Source organism: Musca autumnalis, unplaced genomic scaffold (genome assembly GCF_047663935.1).
Source record: "Musca autumnalis isolate F117 unplaced genomic scaffold, ASM4766393v1 scaffold_2, whole genome shotgun sequence".
Classification (NCBI taxonomy): Eukaryota; Metazoa; Arthropoda; class Insecta; order Diptera; family Muscidae; genus Musca; species Musca autumnalis.
Genome location: NW_027411755.1, coordinates 57,683,016 through 57,704,441, shown reverse-complemented (window position 1 = coordinate 57,704,441; position 21,426 = coordinate 57,683,016). Strand labels below are relative to the sequence as shown.

The 21,426-nt window shown below is 36.7% G+C and overlaps 1 long non-coding RNA gene across 1 annotated transcript; it reads right to left on the bottom strand.

Annotated features, from left to right (window-relative positions):
• Positions 1–921: 921 nt before the first annotated feature.
• On the bottom strand, positions 922–10,038 carry LOC141392794 (uncharacterized). The gene is made up of 2 exons (XR_012409874.1): positions 9,815–10,038; positions 922–1,614 (listed from the first exon to the last, which is right to left on the bottom strand). It is a non-coding gene; the product is annotated as an uncharacterized lncRNA (long non-coding RNA).
• Between the last annotated feature and the right edge of the window lie 11,388 nt (positions 10,039–21,426).

Here is a 21,426-nt window from a genome sequence, read left to right as displayed (position 1 = left end):
TGTTTGTATCCGAAAATAACGAAATTCTGGGTACAACTCGTAAAACAAGATTTTGAGCTATATCTCAAGAACAAGAGCTGATGGAGACAACCCGAGACCGGATTTGAAAATAACTATTTTTACAAGGTCCGTCGTATGTTTTCTATATTTTTGTTATATATTCACCATAGTTATTTCAAAAACTTTTTGTTCGAGCGTACATCTCCTTGATATATTAGTGTCAGAAAACGTACAAAAAAATATTTGTTTGTATCCGAAAATAACGAAATTCTGGGCACAACTCGTAAAACAAGATTTTGAGCTATATCTCAAGAACAAGAACTGATGGAGAAAAACTGAGACCAGATTTGAAAATAACTTGCCGATTACATTTAGAAACGAAAAAAAATCGGTTGAAACAAAAGTCGTGTTGACCAGTGCTATCATTCAGTCGGTCACTCATCATTACTGAACTCTTTTATAAGTACAGATAGAATATTATGATTGTTTCTCCTTGTTCACCTAAACCTTCGGATATGATTTGCTTTGCCATTTTAAATCCAATGATAGTGCACAAGAATATGAAAGTAAAATAAGTACTAACTAATGAATTTTCAAAAGAAAAACTATTTTGCATTATTTTCTTTTAAATGCTTATAATGTTTATGTACATTGCATGGCTGTTTGTATTGCTATATGTATGTATTTCAAGAATAATTGACTACTTTTCACTTTCTAGTTAGTGAGCTTTCCACAAAACAAAGTAAAATTATGAATTTACACATATGTAAAGGGTGTTTTTTAAGCCCGATAGAACTTGAAATTGTAAAAAATAACACAAAAAATTAAATTGTAATCAATTTTTTTTTATTCGAAAGATCAATACGTGACATTAACATTTGAAGATGATTTCGGGCATATAGGCACCGCGGCTGTTCTTGACGAAGTGCATTCTGGACGTCCAATTTTTGGCCACTTTTTCGAGCACTGCTGGCCGTATGTCACGAATAACACGAACAATGCTGGCCTCCAAGGCATCAATTGTTGCTGGTTTATCAGCATAAACCAGTGACTTCACGTAGCCCCACAGGAAATAATCGAGAGGTGTCAAATCGCACGACCTTGGGGGCCAATTGACAGGTCCACTTCTCGAAATCAACTTATCGCCAAATTTTGATTTCAATAAGTCGATGGTTGCGTTCGCCGTATGGAACGTAGCGCCATCCTGTTGAAACCACATCTCCTCCGGATCAATGTCATCCATATTTTCAAACAAAAAATCATTGATCATGGTGCGGTAACGATCTCCATTGACCGTAACGCGAGCTCCGGCCTCATTTTTGAAGAAATAAGGTCCGATGATGCCACCAGCGTGAAAACCGCACCATACGGTGCATTTTTCTGGATGTAATGGAGTCTATAGGGTCTCTTGTGGATTGGTCTCACGCCATATGCGGCAATTTTGCTTATTAACAAACCCGTTAAGCCAAAAATGCGCCTCATCGCTGAACGCCATACAAATGACGAAGTCGTCTATAAGTTGCGCGAATCGACGACTGATTTTCAAAGTAAATTTGGATAATTTCGTAGCGTTATTCAAGCGTGAGTCTATTCATGATGATTTGTCAGAGTATACTGAAACAAATAAAAAAAAGTTTCATCAAAATTTAATTTTTTGTGTTACTTTTTACAATTTAAAGTTCTAACTAGCTTAAAAAACACCCTGTACATACACATCTATGTACATTACAAGTTTGAACAACAACATTATTGATTTTAAATTATTGGAATGAAAAATGACGAACATATTTTGTAGTGGATGGGTATCAGTAGCGTATATAGCTACATCTTTTAGAGGTGATTGCTTAGTGGTTTAGAGAAAACGTATAATGTTCTAAAATATCACGTCAAGGAGATCAAATAGTATAAAAGCTCACTGTATGAAATGTCAATAGTGAATCTATACTGACTTACTGCTGACATTGTCAACAGTACTGCTGACAAACTGTAGACAACACATGTAATTTCCTATAGACATTTTGAACATGAAAGTGTTTCTATGAAAGTGTCATTCGAAAGTCAGTAGTGACATTGGAACTAGTATGTCAGTAGTTGCAGAGGGACCATGTGTTGACATTGGAGGTAGTGAGTCAATAGTTCAAAAAGGGTCATATGGAGACATTGGTACTAGATTTTCACTACTAAGTTTTTTGCCTGTTTATAATCAAGTTTTCAAGCTTCCCAAATTAAAAAGATTATTACCCAAAAAGTAAAATAACTATTTGGACTATGTTTTGCAAACAGCTAGCCAGATACCAGTGCTATGTTTTTGTGCAAGATCAAGCTTGATTTGAAGTGTTTTAGTGCTTCAGAAACGCAAAAAACTTTTTTGATGATTTATGCCAAATTCCCAGAAAATGAGCTGTAACTCTTTGAGTTTTAGAGATATCAATTTCAAAATTTGACAGACGACATTTTTTAAAAAACCCATTTTTTGAGTTATGCCGCTCTTTGAGTAAATAAGCGATATAATATTTAAAATGCTCAAAAATTACATATTGCGTATTAGTCTTTTTATACCCTACACCACTATGTGGGGAGGGTATTATAAGTTGGTTTTGGCCAAAAAGTTTGTAACGCATCGAAATAATGGTCGTATACCCATACTTATATATACCAAAATGAATGTCTCGACGAGCTGAGTCGATCTGGCTATGTGTGTCCGTCCGTCAGTCCGTCCGTCCGTCCGTCTGTCCGTCTGTCCGTCTGTCCATCTAAACCTTGTAATCACGCTACAGGTCGCAATTTTGATCGGATCGTCACGAAATTTTGCATGTTGATGGGGGTCCCAGAGGGGAAGAAGCCTATTGATTTTGGTGATGGTCGGATAATATTTAAGGGTCGGAAAGGGCAAAAAACTTAGGTGGATAAAAAGACAACGTTTTTTTCCAAAGCGAATATCTCAGCTTCTATATGGGGTGTACCAAAAGCAAAACCTGACAATAAAAGTAGAAAATATCACCTTTCTAATGATGTAAAGTAGGTGCTCGTAGGTGATCAAACAACGAAAATATCACAATAGTATCAAATAAAACCCCAATTTTCATTTTTGCGATTTTAATTATATTGACGAATATCACAGCTTTAGTTGTAAACTTTCCAAAAGCAGAGCCTGACTATGAAAGTAGAAGATCCCGTCCTTACAATGATGCAAACTAGGTCGGCGTAGGTAACCAAATGACGGAGATATCGCAATAGTCGGTAATACATCTCATTTTTCTATTTTTTTGGAAATCACGCTACAGGTCGCAATTTTGATCGGATCGTCACGAAAATTTGAGGGTTAATGGGGGTCTCACAGATGAAGAAGCCTATTGATTTTGGTGATGGTCGGATAATATTTAGGGGGTCGGAATGGGCAAACACTTATTTGGAGAAAAGTCAACATTTCATTTCAAAGCCAATATCTCTGTTTCTTTTAGAGGTATATCTAAAGCAAAACCTGGCAAGGAAAGTAGAAAATATCACCTTTACAACGATGTAAAGTAGGTTGTCGTAGGTGGTCAAATAGCAGAGATATGGCAATAGTCTATAATGCATCCCATTTTCCGATTTTTTTGTAATCACGCTACAGGTTGCAATTTTGATCGGATCGTCACGAAATTTTGGGGGTTAATGGGGGTTCCAAAGAGAAAGAAGCCTATTGATTTTGATGTTGGTCGGGTAATATTCAGGGGTCGGAATGGGCAAACACTTATTTGGAGAAAGGTCAACGTTTATTTCAAAGCCAATATCTCTGTTTCTTTTAGAGGTATATCTAAAGCAAAACCTGGCAAGGAAAGCAGAAAATATCACCTTTACAACGATGTAAAGTAGGTTGTCGTAGGTGGTCAAATAGCAGAGATATGGCAATAGTCGATAATGCATCTCATTTTCCGATTTTTTTTTTTTGTAATCACGCTACAGGTCGCAATTTTGATCGGATCGTCACGAAATTTTTGGGGTTAATGGGAGTGTCACAGAGGAAGAAGCCTACTGATTTTAATGATGGTCGGATAATATTCAGGGGTCTGAGTGGGCAAAAGCTTATTTAGAGAAAAGGTCTACGTTTTATTTCAAAGCCAATATCTCTGTTTTTTAAGAGGTATATCAAAGCAAAACCTGGCAAGGAAAGTAGAAAATATCACGTTTACATAGATGTAAAGTAGGTTGTCGTAGCTGCTCAAACAACAGAGATATCGCAATAGTCGGTAATGCATCCCATTTTCTGATTTGCTTGTAGTCACGCTACAGGTCGCAATTTTGATCGGATCGTCACGAATTTTTTGGGAGTGGATGCTGGACCCACAGATGAAGAAGCCTATTTAGTTTGGTGATGCTCGGATAATATTCCGGAGTCGGAATAAGGGAAAAGCTTATGTGGAGGAAAGTCAACGTTTTTTTCTTATGCGAATATTTCCGCTTCTGGTTGGAGTATTCCAAAAGGAATACCCGTCAATGGAAGAAGAAAAGATCACGTTTATATTGATGCAAAGTATGTTGGCGTAAGTGAGCAAACCGAGATATTGCAAAATTCAGTAATAAACCCAATTTTTCCATTTTTTGTAATCACGCTACAAGTTGGAATTTTGATCGGATGGTCTGTGGTCGGACCCCACAGAGGAAGAAGCCTATTGATTTTGGTGATAGTCGGATAATATTTAGGGGTCGGAATGGAGAAAAACTCATTTAGATACAAATTCAATGGAAGAAGAAAATTTTACCTTTACATTGGTGTAAAGCAGGTTGGCGAAGGTGGTCAAACAAGGGAGATACCACAATAGTCGGTAATGCATCCAATTCTTCCATGTGTTGCAATCAAGCTACAGGTCGTAATTTTGATTGGATGGTCACGAAATTTTGGTTGCTTATGGGGTCCCAGAGAAAAAGAGGCATATTATTTTTGGTAGTAGTCGGATTATATTCCCTAAAAGAAATGTGTCCCAGTGAAAAGCTTATGCACAGGGGTAGTGGTGTAGGGTATCACATGGTCGGGCCAGTCCCGACTATAGCCTTTGCTCACTTGTTTATCTTTATAAAGGTCTACGCCCAAGATTCCACATAAGTGCAAAATTAGTAAATAAAACCAATGTCTTCATGGCTGGCTAAATATTTTAACATTTAAATATTAACAAAATCATTTTCATTGTCAGAAATAGCATCTCCTTATTATACCCTACGCAACTATGTGGGGAGGTTATAATAAGTTGGTTGTAACGCGAGTCGATCTGGCTATGTGTGTCCGTCCGTCTGTCCATCTAAACTTAGTAATCAGGCTGCAGCTCGCAATTTTGATCGGATCGTCACTAAATTGTTGGTGTTGATGAGGGTCCCGGAGGGGAAAAAGCCTATTCATTTTTAATTTAAAGCGAATATCTCCACTTCTATAAGGGGTATATCAAAAGCAAAATCTGCTAATAAAATAGAAAATATCATAGGTTGTCGTGGGTGATCAAATAACGAAGATATCGAAATAGTCGCTAATAAAACCCAACTTTTCATTTTTGCAATTTTATTTATAATGACGAATATCACAGCTTTGGTTGAGGATCTTCCAAAAGCAAAGCCTGACTATGAAGGTAGAAAATCCCATTTTTACAATGATGCAAAGTAGGTTGGCGCAGGTTGTCAAACAACGAAACTATCGCAAAAGTCGGTAATGCATCCTATTTTTAAATTTTTTTGTCGCAATTTTGATAGGATCGTCACGAAATAGAGAGAGAAAGAAGCATATTGAGTTTGGTGATGGTCGGATAATATTCAAGTCTCGGAATGGACAAAAAACTTATGTTGACAAAAATTTAAAGTTTTATTTTTATTATGCGAATATACCCGCTTTTGGTAGTCGTAATCCAAAGGGAAAGCCCGTCAAGGGAAGAGGAAAATATCACCTTTATTATTGTGCAAAATAGGTTGGCATACATCCCACTTTCCCATTTTGTTATTTGAATTATAATATTTGGAACGTTGTCGTTTGTCTCGGTCCACACTAAAGTGATTTCATTGAAAACAAGTAAAAAAGTATTAGTCGGCTTTGCCGACAGAGATATACCCTCAGCCTATGTGTATTGAAATCCTTTTTTTCCAAAAAAGAAAACTTATGTATTTAGGGGTTTGCAAAATTTTGGGCGTATGAACCGACAAAAATATGGATAGGATTAAAGCTCAAATATTTGGGGGAATATCGATAGATAGGGCTTTTTTACCATACTAGCCTACGAAAAATATAATATCGCTGTAAACAGAACCACTAGGAAAACCTTCGGAAAAAAATGTCAAAAGGCTCCTCGAACAGACCCATAAACACAAAAATATTGAACATTTGTGGTGGTATCCCAAAGATTGGACAGATAGGGACCAAATTTGAACATAAACTAAGTTTCGACAATATTTAGAGATTCAAAGTTAGGACCAAATCGGTTGCTACGTCTATGAGATATTGCGCGTAACATTTTAGCGAATACTTTCGTGGGGGAGGTACCGGAAGGAGTGGACCTATAAGCACCTCCTTCGAATTTCATATAATATTCGAAGAAATATTACGATATCCAAAGTATGGACGAACACAGTATTCGGTTCGAGCTCTCCAGCCACTACATATGGTGCCATAGGGTTGTTTCGCCTGAAAAATCTTTTACTGTCGGAGCTGAGGCAGCTAATGCAAGTTGCTTTAACAAAGAAGTAAAAAAGTGTCAGTCGGCTTTGCCGACAGAGATATACCGTCAGCCTGTGTGGATTGAAATACTTTTTTCCCAAAAAAAAAACATTATGGGGTTTTGGGGGGTTTTCAAAATTTTGGGCGTATGAACCGACAAAAATATGAATTGGATTAGAGCTCAAAAATTTGCTGGGGTATAGATAGAGCTTTTGTACCATACTAATATACAAAAAACATAATATCGCTGTAAACAGGGTCACTAGGAGACCGCCGGTAAAAATATCAAAGGAGTCTCGACTTTTCGGACTGTTTTCACAAAAAGTATGAAGTTGCTCCAGAAAAAAATTTTACTGTCGTAATTGAGGCAGCGAATGCAAGTTGCTTCAACAAAAATCAAAGTGATTCAAGAGCAGGTCTTAAAGTGAATTTACCCAAAATTTTGTGTGTGAGGTACCCGAAGGAGTAAATAATTATAGTTCATATTCGAATCTGATCTATATCTGGTAGATATAGTAGGATGTGTAAAGCATGGACCAAATCGGCCATTCCTATCAAGAGTTATCGTGCGCACAAATTTTCCGAAGATTTTTGAACTTTTGTGGGAGAGGTACCTGAAGGAGTGGACAGATATGGCTTATCTTCAAACTTAAAGTAAGTTTGCACAAAATATTACGAAGGCCACATTTTGGACCGAATCGGTTGATCCGTTTGAAAGTAATATTGCGTTCCAACCACTACACATGGTGTCATAGAGGTTTTTTTGCAACTTTCAGGCTATTTTCTCAGGAAGTATGGACTTGCTCCAGATGAAACTTGTACCGTTGTATGGGGAGCAGTGAATACAAACAAGTTGCTGCAACAAAAATCAAAGCGATTCGAGAGCAGTTCCTATATTTATCTTTTCCGAAATTTTGTGTGGGAGGTACCCGAAGGAGTGGACCGATTGAGTCCATATTGAAACCTCATCTAAGTCTGGTAGAAATTTCACGATGTGAAAGTATGGACCAAATCGATTACTCTCTTCAAGAGTTATCGTGCGCACAAATTGTCGGAACATTTTCGAACTTTTGTGGGGGAGGTACCTGAAGGAGTGAACCGATATAACCCATCTTCGAACTTAAACTAAGTTTGAACAAAATATTATGAAAGCAAAATTTTGGACCGAATCGGTTGGTCCGTTCGAGAGTTTTCGTGCGCTACAGCCAGACAGACAGACGGACGGACGGACATTGCTAAATCAACTCCAAATTGTCTGAAACACATTTCTTTCAAACATACTTGGGGTCTAAAACCATTATTTCAATGAGGCACATTTTGTCCGTATGAAAGTGTTAGCATAAATGTTGAGGGTATAAAAACCATGAAATTAGGCGTTCTTAAACCGAGTTCCCCACTACAGTAATTTCATCATATTACTCCACTATGGAACTCGATCTAGGGACGCTTAATTTCATAATTAAGATTCCGTTGCCACCAAATAATTATTAACTTCGGTGGTAGGTCTTAAACGGTGGCCACAATGCGTGAATCATTACAAAATGCTTTAATATCATAAAAAATATTTCAAGGACTATTTACACTAATTACACTGTGGCACAAAATGTAGGTGAAAATCGGTGGCAGAGATAATTCCTTTTGGGGATGAAAGCCCTTGAGGAGTATATTAAGAATCCAGAAGAACAGATCCGCCGTGATTCGAACTTCCGAGTTATGGCGTGATGAAGTTGCTGCTGAAGGCATCTTAAATTAGCGTTGTATCTTTGTTAACTGCTGTTTTAGTTTATTTATGAGATGACAAGAGAAAATAGCCAGAAAGTTGTTAAAATCCCCTATGTCACAATGTATAGTGGTTGGAGCGCACGATAACTCTTTAAGACCTGCTTTCGAATCGCTTTTATCTTTTTTGTAACAACATGTATTCGCTACTTGCATTACGACGGTGCAAGTTTTTTCAGGGGCAAGTACATGTTTCCTGACATCGTGGCCCAAAACCTCTCAGTTATACGGTGAACAACTGAAGTGACTGGTGGGAACAAAATCTATAAAAAGGAATAAATCCCAAAATAATATCGACTTCCAAAATGAACTTTGTCGGTACATTTCTTCAAGTACATCCTCCGCAACACTTTTGAGCTTCAAACCTAATATATTTTTTGTCGGCAAATTTCTTCAAAAAGGGCTACAAAATCCGTAATCCATAGATTCGATATTGTCAATAGATGGGTGTTTCAATTCACACAGGCTGAGAGTATATCTCTGTCGGCAAAGCCGACTGATACTTTCTTACTTGTCTTTTATAGTTCACAAAAACGAACCGCCAAAATTATTTTACACCAAACAATTAAGAAAATGAGGAATAAATAATAAGATGCTTAGTTGGGCTATCAGCTGTCATTATAAACAATGCTTCTTCTTATTAAGGTAAATGTACAATTATTGACAACGTGATAATAGTAGACAAAGTGGGGACATGTCGACACATGGCCCCATGCTTCCTACAGGGCTATTATTAGTTCCCTGAAAAAATCTTACCTACGCCATTGAAATCAACTTACATTTGTAAAAACATCCATACATACACACATTTGTATGTAATACTTCTTATATACAACAAAGTTCACCTATTGTTAGTTGTTCCTAAATGCTTCACTGCATAAATTAGAAAGGAGAAATCATTCATAACAGCAGACAAATGTGGTTATGGATCAATAATTTCCTAGAAAATACCAAACCAGACAATGAAATCAAAGACTTGCATTTATTCCTTTTGTACGTTTGATTGGTATACAGGAAATATTGAAATAATGATTTGTAATGGACTTTTTAATATATCAAAAGGGTAATGTGCTAGGAATAATCAAAAGGAGAAATTAAGGTTGAAAGAGAATACATACATACATACATATGTATATAAAAATTAAATTTTAATCAAAAATGTATCATAAAATGGCACATTGCCCAAGATGTTTCTTATTCTGCTATCCTTGCCTCATAAAGTAACCTAGCGACTCGGACTAATTCTTTTAAAGTCGAAAAAATTAGATTAATATGAACCTGTTGGTTTTTATCACGGAATATTAGAGATGTGGATAAAGGTGGTACTTTTAACCACAATTGCTGAAGTAAAAGAATACATACCTTTGAAAAAGTTTGAATATATAAACATCTCCAAGGACTTGCGTATGTTAGTTAAGTACTGTAGGATATCACATTGCCGACCCTGATCTACTAAAACATTCTCTTCCTTTTTCTTGTTGATATTTATTTTGATTTTGAAGTTTTAAACAATACATTTCTTTCATTGCCAAAAATTGCTTTCTCCTACATATGTAAGTGCAAGCATCTTTAACCATCATTTCTAGTTTTTTTCTTCTGCAAATCAACAAAATAATCACAATATTTTAAAAGCGAATGCAACAAGTTAACTTACATTTCATAACGTCTTTCTTCCTTCCCCTTTAGTCATTCATCCAAATTATATGACATCCGTAGAATTATAGCCATCAAACTTGTTATTAAGATCAATGCAGCCATGCAAACACACCAGATTATACGTATCAGAATAATATTCAAGGCAAGAATGGGATTTTGCATGCAACGCATAATCATTAATGTGACAGAGGATAATAGTAAAACGATAATCAACGACGGAACATAAATTAAAATTAACATTGCAATGCGTATAACATCGCCGATGGGAAAGATGAAAAGGAATAAGACGAGGAGACTCAATGAAAATGCAAACAGAGAAAAGAACATTTTCCGCGGAGAAATGCAAGAAATTTTGTTGAAAAGCCAAATTTTGCGAACTGAAAATTTTGAAAGTTTGAATGAAAATAAAAGTAAACAAAACAATTATTCGAATTTTTTCAAAAGGACGGTTCCTAAATAAACCCGTTGCGTACAATCTTTATATATAAAACTCAATTGTCGTTTGTTGGTAATTGAATCAGTTGAAAACGGCTGGACCGATTTGGATAATTTTTTGTGGAAGTGTTAGTCATAGTCCAGTTTAGGTTTTTATGCAAAGAAAAATTGGCCACGCCTACTTTTCCGCGCACTTTTATAAATATGCTATATCTACGAAACTACTCAATAGATTTTCCTGAAATTTTCAGGGAACGTAGAGTGATGGCCCCCGGTTGAAATTGGCTACAAATTTGGTAGAATTTCGGATCGGGCGGGGTACCTCCCCTATGCCCTATTTTTGTAAAAATGCAATATTTGCAACAATTACAAATGTATCGCTTTGACAATTAATTTCCGAGTCAATCGCGATTGTGTCTAGGACCTTACGTGCTTATTTGGGGCATTAAGAGTGGACAACGCCCACTTTTTAAAATATGTTATATCTACGAAACTATTGAATCGATTTTCCTGAAAGTTTCAGCGAATGTACAGGGTTGGTCCCCGATAAAAATAGGCTACATATTTTTGTAAAATTGCAATATTTGCAACAATTACGATTGTATCGGTTTCGGAATTTATTTGCGAGTCAATGGCGATTGTGTCTCCAACCTTACGTACTTGAACTTAAGATCCGACCACGCTCACTTTCTAATTAGGTTATATCTACAAAACTACTGAAGGGATTTTCACGAAAATCGTGATATGTCTAAACTATTAAATCTTTATAAATAAAAATCAAATGTCGTTCGTTGGTAATGGCATCAGTTGAGAACGGCTAGCCCGATTTCGATAATTTTTTCTGTAAAATGTGCGCCATAACCCGACTTGGGTTTTTATACCGATTTTCCTGAAATTGCCAGAGAATGTACAGTGATGGCCCCCTCTTAAAATAGGCTACAAATTCAGTTGAATTTCGGAAGGGGCGGGGTATTTCCCCTATACCCTACTTTTTTAAAAATGTTATATTTTCAATAATTACTAATGTATATATTTTGAGGTTAATTTGCAAGACAATTGTGGTTGTGTCTCCGACCTTACCCACTTTTTTAGGATCCAAAGTCTCGACAACACCCACTTTTGAAATTTGTTACATCTACAAAACTACTGAACCGATTTTCCTGAAAATGTCAGGGAATATACTGGCATATTTTCTTGAATTTTGTAGGGGACATATTTAATAAAAGCCTTACCTTTATGAATAAAAATCAAATGCCGTCATAACCCAACTTAGGTTTTTTGGAAAGAAAAGTTTACCACGCCCCCGAAAACAGATTATATATTTTATTGAATTCCAGAGGGGCGGAGTACCTCCCCTATACGATATTTTTAAAAAAACGTTATATTTGCAAAAATTATGCATGTATCGGATTAAACATTTACGGATTAATCTACAATCTAGATACTTCTTTAGGGCCGATAGGCCCGACCACGCCTGTTTTTATTTTAATATGTCATAACTACAATACTACTGAAGGGATTTCCATAAAGTTTGCAGCAAAAGCTCAATGTTTGCCGTTGTTATGTATATTTTATGAATTTCGGAAGAGGTGGGTTACCTTTCCCATGCCTTTCTGTTAAACGCTATATGTATAAGCCAAACTTAAGATTATATCGGTTTCAGCATACATTTTGTTAGGCAACGAAGTTGTGTGCACCCTAGGTATATATTTGGAGCCAAAATACCGAACCAGGCCTACTTTTTTAATATGTTATATCTTGAAAACTGATAACCACGCCCGCTCTTTCCAAAACATTATTTTTCCAAAACTAATTTTCAGAAAATGTTTAGGAATGTCCCGTTTTCCAAAATGCTTTATATTTGTAGACGAATTTCGGGGCTATTATTTTATAATCGCTATATTTGCTAAACTTATGAGTACATCAGGTTGCAAATTAGTTTTCGAGACAACGGTGGTTGCGCCCCCGATCAAGAAAAACTATATATTTACAAATGTGCTTTAATGGTGAGGTTCAACGGTCCATCAGCCATGAGAAGCTAAAACATATATGTCTTAAAAAGCGAGAGAATTCGATTTAACCATTTTTTTTTAACTTTTATAATTAGATCGCTTTAGGATAAAGACAGGGACATGGACGATAATAAATCCTAAAATTCACAAATTGGCGAAAAAATCCGTCAAAGTCCGCAAGAGAAAAGAAAGTTTAGAGACAAAATCTGTTGGTAAATTTAAAATCCTTCTCGGTTTTACAATGGACCGAAGAAGTGAGGTAGAAAATACCTATTTATACCCTACACCACTATGTGGGGAGGGTATTATAAGTTGGTTTTGGCCAAAAAGTTTGTAACGCATCGAAATAATGGTCGTATACCCATACTTATATATACCAAAATGAATGTCTCGACGAGCTGAGTCGATCTGGCTATGTGTGTCCGTCCGTCAGTCCGTCCGTCCGTCCGTCTGTCCGTCTGTCCGTCTGTCCATCTAAACCTTGTAATCACGCTACAGGTCGCAATTTTGATCGGATCGTCACGAAATTTTGCATGTTGATGGGGGTCCCAGAGGGGAAGAAGCCTATTGATTTTGGTGATGGTCGGATAATATTTAAGGGTCGGAAAGGGCAAAAAACTTAGGTGGATAAAAAGACAACGTTTTTTTCCAAAGCGAATATCTCAGCTTCTATATGGGGTGTACCAAAAGCAAAACCTGACAATAAAAGTAGAAAATATCACCTTTCTAATGATGTAAAGTAGGTGCTCGTAGGTGATCAAACAACGAAAATATCACAATAGTATCAAATAAAACCCCAATTTTCATTTTTGCGATTTTAATTATATTGACGAATATCACAGCTTTAGTTGTAAACTTTCCAAAAGCAGAGCCTGACTATGAAAGTAGAAGATCCCGTCCTTACAATGATGCAAACTAGGTCGGCGTAGGTAACCAAATGACGGAGATATCGCAATAGTCGGTAATACATCTCATTTTTCTATTTTTTTGGAAATCACGCTACAGGTCGCAATTTTGATCGGATCGTCACGAAAATTTGAGGGTTAATGGGGGTCTCACAGATGAAGAAGCCTATTGATTTTGGTGATGGTCGGATAATATTTAGGGGGTCGGAATGGGCAAACACTTATTTGGAGAAAAGTCAACATTTCATTTCAAAGCCAATATCTCTGTTTCTTTTAGAGGTATATCTAAAGCAAAACCTGGCAAGGAAAGTAGAAAATATCACCTTTACAACGATGTAAAGTAGGTTGTCGTAGGTGGTCAAATAGCAGAGATATGGCAATAGTCTATAATGCATCCCATTTTCCGATTTTTTTGTAATCACGCTACAGGTTGCAATTTTGATCGGATCGTCACGAAATTTTGGGGGTTAATGGGGGTTCCAAAGAGAAAGAAGCCTATTGATTTTGATGTTGGTCGGGTAATATTCAGGGGTCGGAATGGGCAAACACTTATTTGGAGAAAGGTCAACGTTTATTTCAAAGCCAATATCTCTGTTTCTTTTAGAGGTATATCTAAAGCAAAACCTGGCAAGGAAAGCAGAAAATATCACCTTTACAACGATGTAAAGTAGGTTGTCGTAGGTGGTCAAATAGCAGAGATATGGCAATAGTCGATAATGCATCTCATTTTCCGATTTTTTTTTTTTGTAATCACGCTACAGGTCGCAATTTTGATCGGATCGTCACGAAATTTTTGGGGTTAATGGGAGTGTCACAGAGGAAGAAGCCTACTGATTTTAATGATGGTCGGATAATATTCAGGGGTCTGAGTGGGCAAAAGCTTATTTAGAGAAAAGGTCTACGTTTTATTTCAAAGCCAATATCTCTGTTTTTTAAGAGGTATATCAAAGCAAAACCTGGCAAGGAAAGTAGAAAATATCACGTTTACATAGATGTAAAGTAGGTTGTCGTAGCTGCTCAAACAACAGAGATATCGCAATAGTCGGTAATGCATCCCATTTTCTGATTTGCTTGTAGTCACGCTACAGGTCGCAATTTTGATCGGATCGTCACGAATTTTTTGGGAGTGGATGCTGGACCCACAGATGAAGAAGCCTATTTAGTTTGGTGATGCTCGGATAATATTCCGGAGTCGGAATAAGGGAAAAGCTTATGTGGAGGAAAGTCAACGTTTTTTTCTTATGCGAATATTTCCGCTTCTGGTTGGAGTATTCCAAAAGGAATACCCGTCAATGGAAGAAGAAAAGATCACGTTTATATTGATGCAAAGTATGTTGGCGTAAGTGAGCAAACCGAGATATTGCAAAATTCAGTAATAAACCCAATTTTTCCATTTTTTGTAATCACGCTACAAGTTGGAATTTTGATCGGATGGTCTGTGGTCGGACCCCACAGAGGAAGAAGCCTATTGATTTTGGTGATAGTCGGATAATATTTAGGGGTCGGAATGGAGAAAAACTCATTTAGATACAAATTCAATGGAAGAAGAAAATTTTACCTTTACATTGGTGTAAAGCAGGTTGGCGAAGGTGGTCAAACAAGGGAGATACCACAATAGTCGGTAATGCATCCAATTCTTCCATGTGTTGCAATCAAGCTACAGGTCGTAATTTTGATTGGATGGTCACGAAATTTTGGTTGCTTATGGGGTCCCAGAGAAAAAGAGGCATATTATTTTTGGTAGTAGTCGGATTATATTCCCTAAAAGAAATGTGTCCCAGTGAAAAGCTTATGCACAGGGGTAGTGGTGTAGGGTATCACATGGTCGGGCCAGTCCCGACTATAGCCTTTGCTCACTTGTTTTGAATTGCCAAGCATAAAGTCGATTAAAAGCTGTCAGTAAAACTCATTACGACGGGCCAGCAACGCGGACCGGGGTCTGCTAGTATATACATAAATCCAGATTTATTTTAGACAATTTCCTTGTTGGTGAGAGTGGGCATGCGAAGGTGAATTTCGACAGGGTCGGACTTTTTATAACCTCCACCATAACTTATGTTGAAACATGATTTTAGCAATTCCGGTTGACGGTAAAGTTCTGTGGGGTCCATATCAAAACGTGGACATAAAACCCAACGAAGACTATAAATACCTCGAAGACACCGACAATCGGGCGATAACGTTCTATAGGGATTACATAATAACGTGGACCTATACCGAAATAATTCTGATGGAAAGGTTTGCAGCATCAACGAACATAAAAAACCTTCGCTTTGCGGACAGAGATATACCCTTAATCTATGTGAATTGACACCTTAATCAATGTACAGATTGATAAGGCCATGTTTATATTATAGTCCTTTGCAGGGTTAACCTTCTTAATGAGGATTTATTTGACGTATACGCAAAGGAATTGACGTTTGAAACCCAGTGGGTTTGTAAAATCCGGTTATATATAAACATACTATAAGGCAATTTTCTTTGCAGCAATTGTCAGTTTGTCGGTGATTGAGGGGTGCCATCAAACTGGCAATTGCCGTAAAGAGGGTTACAAATGACCCGTTTTGACAGTCGGTTGTTTGCCAGTGTGGCCGTTCATTTTTGTCATTCATCAGGCAACCACAAAATGTTTTTTTTTTGTGCTGGATAGTTTAACGGTCAGTAATTGATATTTCGGAAAAACGACTGATGGTGTGTAACGCGGCTTTTTGGACGCATGAATTTGCCGACAAAAATATGTATTTGGATTATGCTCAAATGCTTTGCGAAGGAGACCCTGAAGAAATGGACCGCATTGTGCATGTGGTGCCCAGTATATATTCAGCTTCGAATCTATGTCTGGTGGAAATATTACGACATGAAAAAGTTTGGACCTGTATTCAACAAGCTATTGAGAGAGCACTAGCAGAAAAAAGGCTAGAGCGCGTGAAGAAATGCAATACTGGTACAAAATTGAGTAAATTATAGGCAAGGGTTAAATTGTAAATTGCTTAGCCATATAAGAACGTTCTCAGTCGAGAAGGTACCATCGCATTTGCTGAGTATTTCAGCCATAAAAAAATTTCTCTACAGTGGATGCGTTTCCGTTCGGACTCGGTGATAAAGAGTAGGTCCCATATCATTGGGCCATGATATGATATAAGAGAAGTTTCCCTTGTCCCTCCGGGGATGTTGTGTGGACATATCTATGCATGTATTTTTTGAAGTCATGAAGTCAACAGGCTTGTAGGCGAGCACAAGCAAAAAAGTGGATTGACCACCTGAAACAATGCAACATTGGTATACGACAATTTTAGTTAATACGTATTTTTGTGTTTTTTATACCCTATACCACAATGTGGAAAAGGGTATAATAAGTTTGTTTTCCCAAAAATTCATGTAACGCCGCGAAATATTCGTCGTAGACCCCTCATGTGGTATACCAAACTTCATATCTCGACGAGATAAAGCGATTTAGCGATGTGTGTCCGTCCGTCCGTCCGTCCGTCTGTCCGTCCATTAAAAATTGTAATCAAGCTAGAGGCCGCAATTATGGACCGATTGTCACGAAATTTAGTATGGAGGTCGGGTTTGGACCAGAATAGAACTGATTAGTTTTTGGCGATGATCGTGAAATGTTAAAGGGATGAAATGGACCAAAAACAAAATTTTTGCTCGATTTTGTAGCCGCTCTGTAGGTCGCAATAATAGTCCGATCGGCGCGAAATTTTAAACGTAGTTTTGGTTTGAGATGAAGAAGTAGCGTGCAAGTCAACGGTATGATCGGATAATATTTAGCGGGTTAAATTGATCAAAACTTTTGTGTGAAAATTGGTAAAATTTCTAATGCACATCTTATAACTTTATCCCAAGAAGACGCGTTTAGTGGTATAGGGTATCACATGGTCGGCCCCGTCCGACTATAGTCTGTTCTTACTTGTTTTTTTTCTAAAATTAATAAATTATATTATGCGTTAATATTTAAAATTTAAAAGTAACGGTCGCTGCAAAAATGGTTCCTTAATTCTCTTGCGATGTAATAAACTTGGCTACACTTTTGTTTGCATGTAAATATTAATCATATGGTGTTTACATTTACCCAAACATGTATTACTAAGTTTATTAATTTTCTGAAGCAAATTTTAAATTGAGTGGAGTGGGAAAAAATTTTATAAAAGTGTATATCGATATTTTTTGCTGTATGAGTAGTAAAAAGTGAGTACTTCAAATATATAAAGGTCCCAGCTGCAGAGTTTGCAGACGAATGAGTCATTTCTCTTTTTCAGCGACCACCTCACTGATAGGATACCCCCTTTTTTTAACAAATCGTTTTGCGGTGTTGGCTATAGCGCGAAAGCGAATGAACCGATCATCATATATTTTTGTGGGCTTATTAAGTATCTAATAATCTTGCTTTAAAAAGAGAGTATTTTAAAAATATCAATTTTTAAAAAAATGTGAACAGCGAAAATCAAAATTCGAGTTTTGCAAAAAATTTACCTTGAAATTTCTCATATATAAATACAAGAGTTTGATATATTCAATATGCTCACACACAATATGAAGACTAAACACCAAATTTCAGTCATATCGGGTGGATATTGAGGCCACAACACTCAAAATACCGAAAATGAGGAGGCACGGTTCTATGGGGGCTATAGGAAGACGAAGACCTATACCGACATATTTCTGGTGGAAGGTTATAAGTCCCCCAACGGAGACTTAATACCAATTTTCAGCCATTTCGGTGTGTTAATCAGGCTAAAACCCCAAAAATACCGAAAATCGGGATGTACCGTCCTATGGGGGCTATATGAAGGCGTGGACCAATGCAGACAAATTTCGAGTTGAAGGTATAATGACCCCTACGAAGACTAAATACCAAATTTTAGCAATTTCGGTGTAATAATGAGGCTAAAATCTTCAAAATACCGATAATCGGGAGGTACCGTTGTATGGGGGCTATATCAAAACGTGGACCTAAGCCCACAATTCTCTGTTGGAATGTTTGATACCTCTGTCGAAGACTAACCACAAAATTTGAATACATTCGGTTGGTCAAAATACCGAAAATCGGGAGGTACGGTTCTATGGGGGCTATATCAAAACGTGGACCGACCAACCCAATTTTTTGTCCTGAAGATTGTAAGTCAATAATAGGTACGTATACCAAAATTGATGCACCTACGACAACTCCTTCTATTTTTGGCCACAGTTAATATGAACTCGCGACATTGTGCGACGTGATATCTGTTTAAACTCTACACGCTCCGGGTGTATACGGGCCGTTCTACAATCTTGGAGTCGTCGGGTCTTGTAGTCGATGATGTTAAATATCACATGTGATAAATATGTGGCAGGTTAAGGTTAGGTTATAGAATGCACAACTGCCGTTGACAGCTACTTCACTCACAGACAAGCAGTCTCATCCTGAAAAGATAAAGTAGAAGATGGAAAGGAAGGGAGAAGGACAGAAAAAAACGTAGGAAAAAATAGATAAAGGAGACAGATTGGGAAGAAAAATTATGTGTGTAGGATGACCCGACCCATAGCCACTAAAGGCTCTTGCAATAAGTTAAGAGGTTTGCCGGGTCTATAGAGGAAAAGTAACAAAGATATACTATCTCATGCACAAAGATATTGGCTATGAATTTCCACTGCCAGTGTAATTCACCCTCAGAGAAGGTGCTGATTGTTTCTATTTCACATCCTCACATAGCCTGCAATACTCAATGTTGTTGTCCTCCCACTTACTTGTTGTAGATTTATTGCTGGAGTGCACAGTGGACTGCATTTGTATGGAGAAAGTGGCCAAAATATTTCCATTGTGAATATCAAGGTATTGCGCTAGTTTCAGTTTTGTGCTGCTGCAAAATCCATTATAATATTTTGCAATACGTATTAGTTTCGCAATATTTTGACTATATATGAGGAAAAGTCAAAATTTTTTAGTTTCCATGAAGCCAAGGTTTGCACTATTATAATACGCGAACTATTGTAGTTTGCCAGTAACTATGACTATTGCTGGATTAATTTAGATGTTTTTGTACAAAGCTCAAAAATTTAGCAAAAAAATTTAATTTACATGGTAGTTACGACCGCGTAAAGGAAAAACCATAGGCAAAAACATGTTGAATCTAAACAGGTTTTTTACATTGCTATTCGATTTCTGATTAAACCATTCAAATGACGGACATCTGTCCAAAGTAAAAGTTGGAGAATACAAAATGAAGATTACACTTCTAATGTATCACTTTCCAAAATTTTCACTGCATCCACCTTTTATGGATGCTGACATTTTGAAGCCGGATTTCAGGTGTTTTTTGTAATTTTTATGTAACTGGAACGCGCATTCGGATATTTCGAAAAACCAATTATAGGACTAAAGAACTCGCGATTTCGCATAATCTGATATGTATATTAAGTATGTAGCCCACACAGCAGCAGAGTAATCTACTGCCAAAGGCAAAAATTTAGTGCGATATTTTTTCTAAAAAACCTATTTTTTGGGTACAGTATTTACAATATCGTTTTGAGTGTGCTGGTACCCCGCGATATTTTAGTTTTTCGACGATCCGGATCATATGAATCACAGATCGTAAAAATCCATCTACTAGAACGGCGGAAATGGCTACTGCAAAAATTGAAAAATTTGCGAAAAATGTTTTTCAAAATATCGCTGACTAATTCGCGTTTTATGTGGATCGTTTCCATTTCAATGAAGAAAGTGAATCATCACTCGAGTTTGTGCGAAAACAGCGGTTTGAAAAATTTAGTGGCATGGGAGCTGTATCCGATTTATCCAAAAAATACTGTGTGATGCTACATCCACGGTTCTTGATGGATTTTATTGAAATATGTTTGAATCGATGTATTTTTTCACGGTTGATAGTGAAATCGGATGCGCATAAAAAGTGTATGCACTTTGTGCAAAATATAATCGTAATACAGTTTGTTGCACACCTAACTGCAGGCGATGCTACATCTTAGCGGCCAAAGTAAATCCTGGCAAATGTGTACAAATTAAAAGAGAAGAATTCGCTGTATTGGTAAACCGCATGCGCCTCAAGTGATTTTGAGGATTTCGCGATTTACACGCATTTCAAAATGAACATTACCCGATACAATTTTATTTCAAGATTATACCCCATTTAAAGGAACCCAACATTTATTTGAAAGATATCCATATCTTCTGCTAGATGTTAGCGTGTTTTCGAGAAGTGATTAGAATAAAATATGTGATTTATTGCGTGGAATTTAACTAAAATAGAAGAAAAACTCCGACCTATTTTTCTTACAGTTTGTTCAACTAACTCACAAAATAAATTTTAATAAATATTTTCTCTTACAAAAATTTTATAAATTTCCTCATTATATTTTTTGTTTTTTTGCTATAATATGCAAACCGCTAAACGGATTTGTATAGTTTTGGTTTCATTTGAATATTCGCGATGTTTAGATTACGAACATATTTTTTATATATTTTTCAGATGCATAAACAGCTTGAATTTTATTAGAAGAAGTTGTAAACTACCAATTGTTTTGAATGCTTTCCTAATTTCCGCGAAAATTTACAACTTTTTCACTAAAGTTATGGGACCTCAGTAAACATATAGTATGTAGGGAGCCCCTAATTAAGAGAGTTTCTCAATATAATGATTTGAGTCTTTTAAAGATTTTTTTCTTTTTATCAGAATTGAAACCGCCATAACTTTTGCGCGCAACAACCAAAATTAGTATCTCGAACAGATTTAAGAATGGGATTTTTTTCCCAATCTATGTCATTCATGTAGCTTAAAAAAAAAATTATTTTTTTTTTTATGGAAAACTAAAAAATTTTGTCTTTTCTTCATATACAAAATACAAAAAAATATTTATCAAATATTCCGACTTTTGGAGCTACGCCGAAAGATTTCCCGCCAGATTGACTCATATTGCCAGTTCATCAACTGTCTCATTTCACTCAACATTTCACTGCCCTGATATC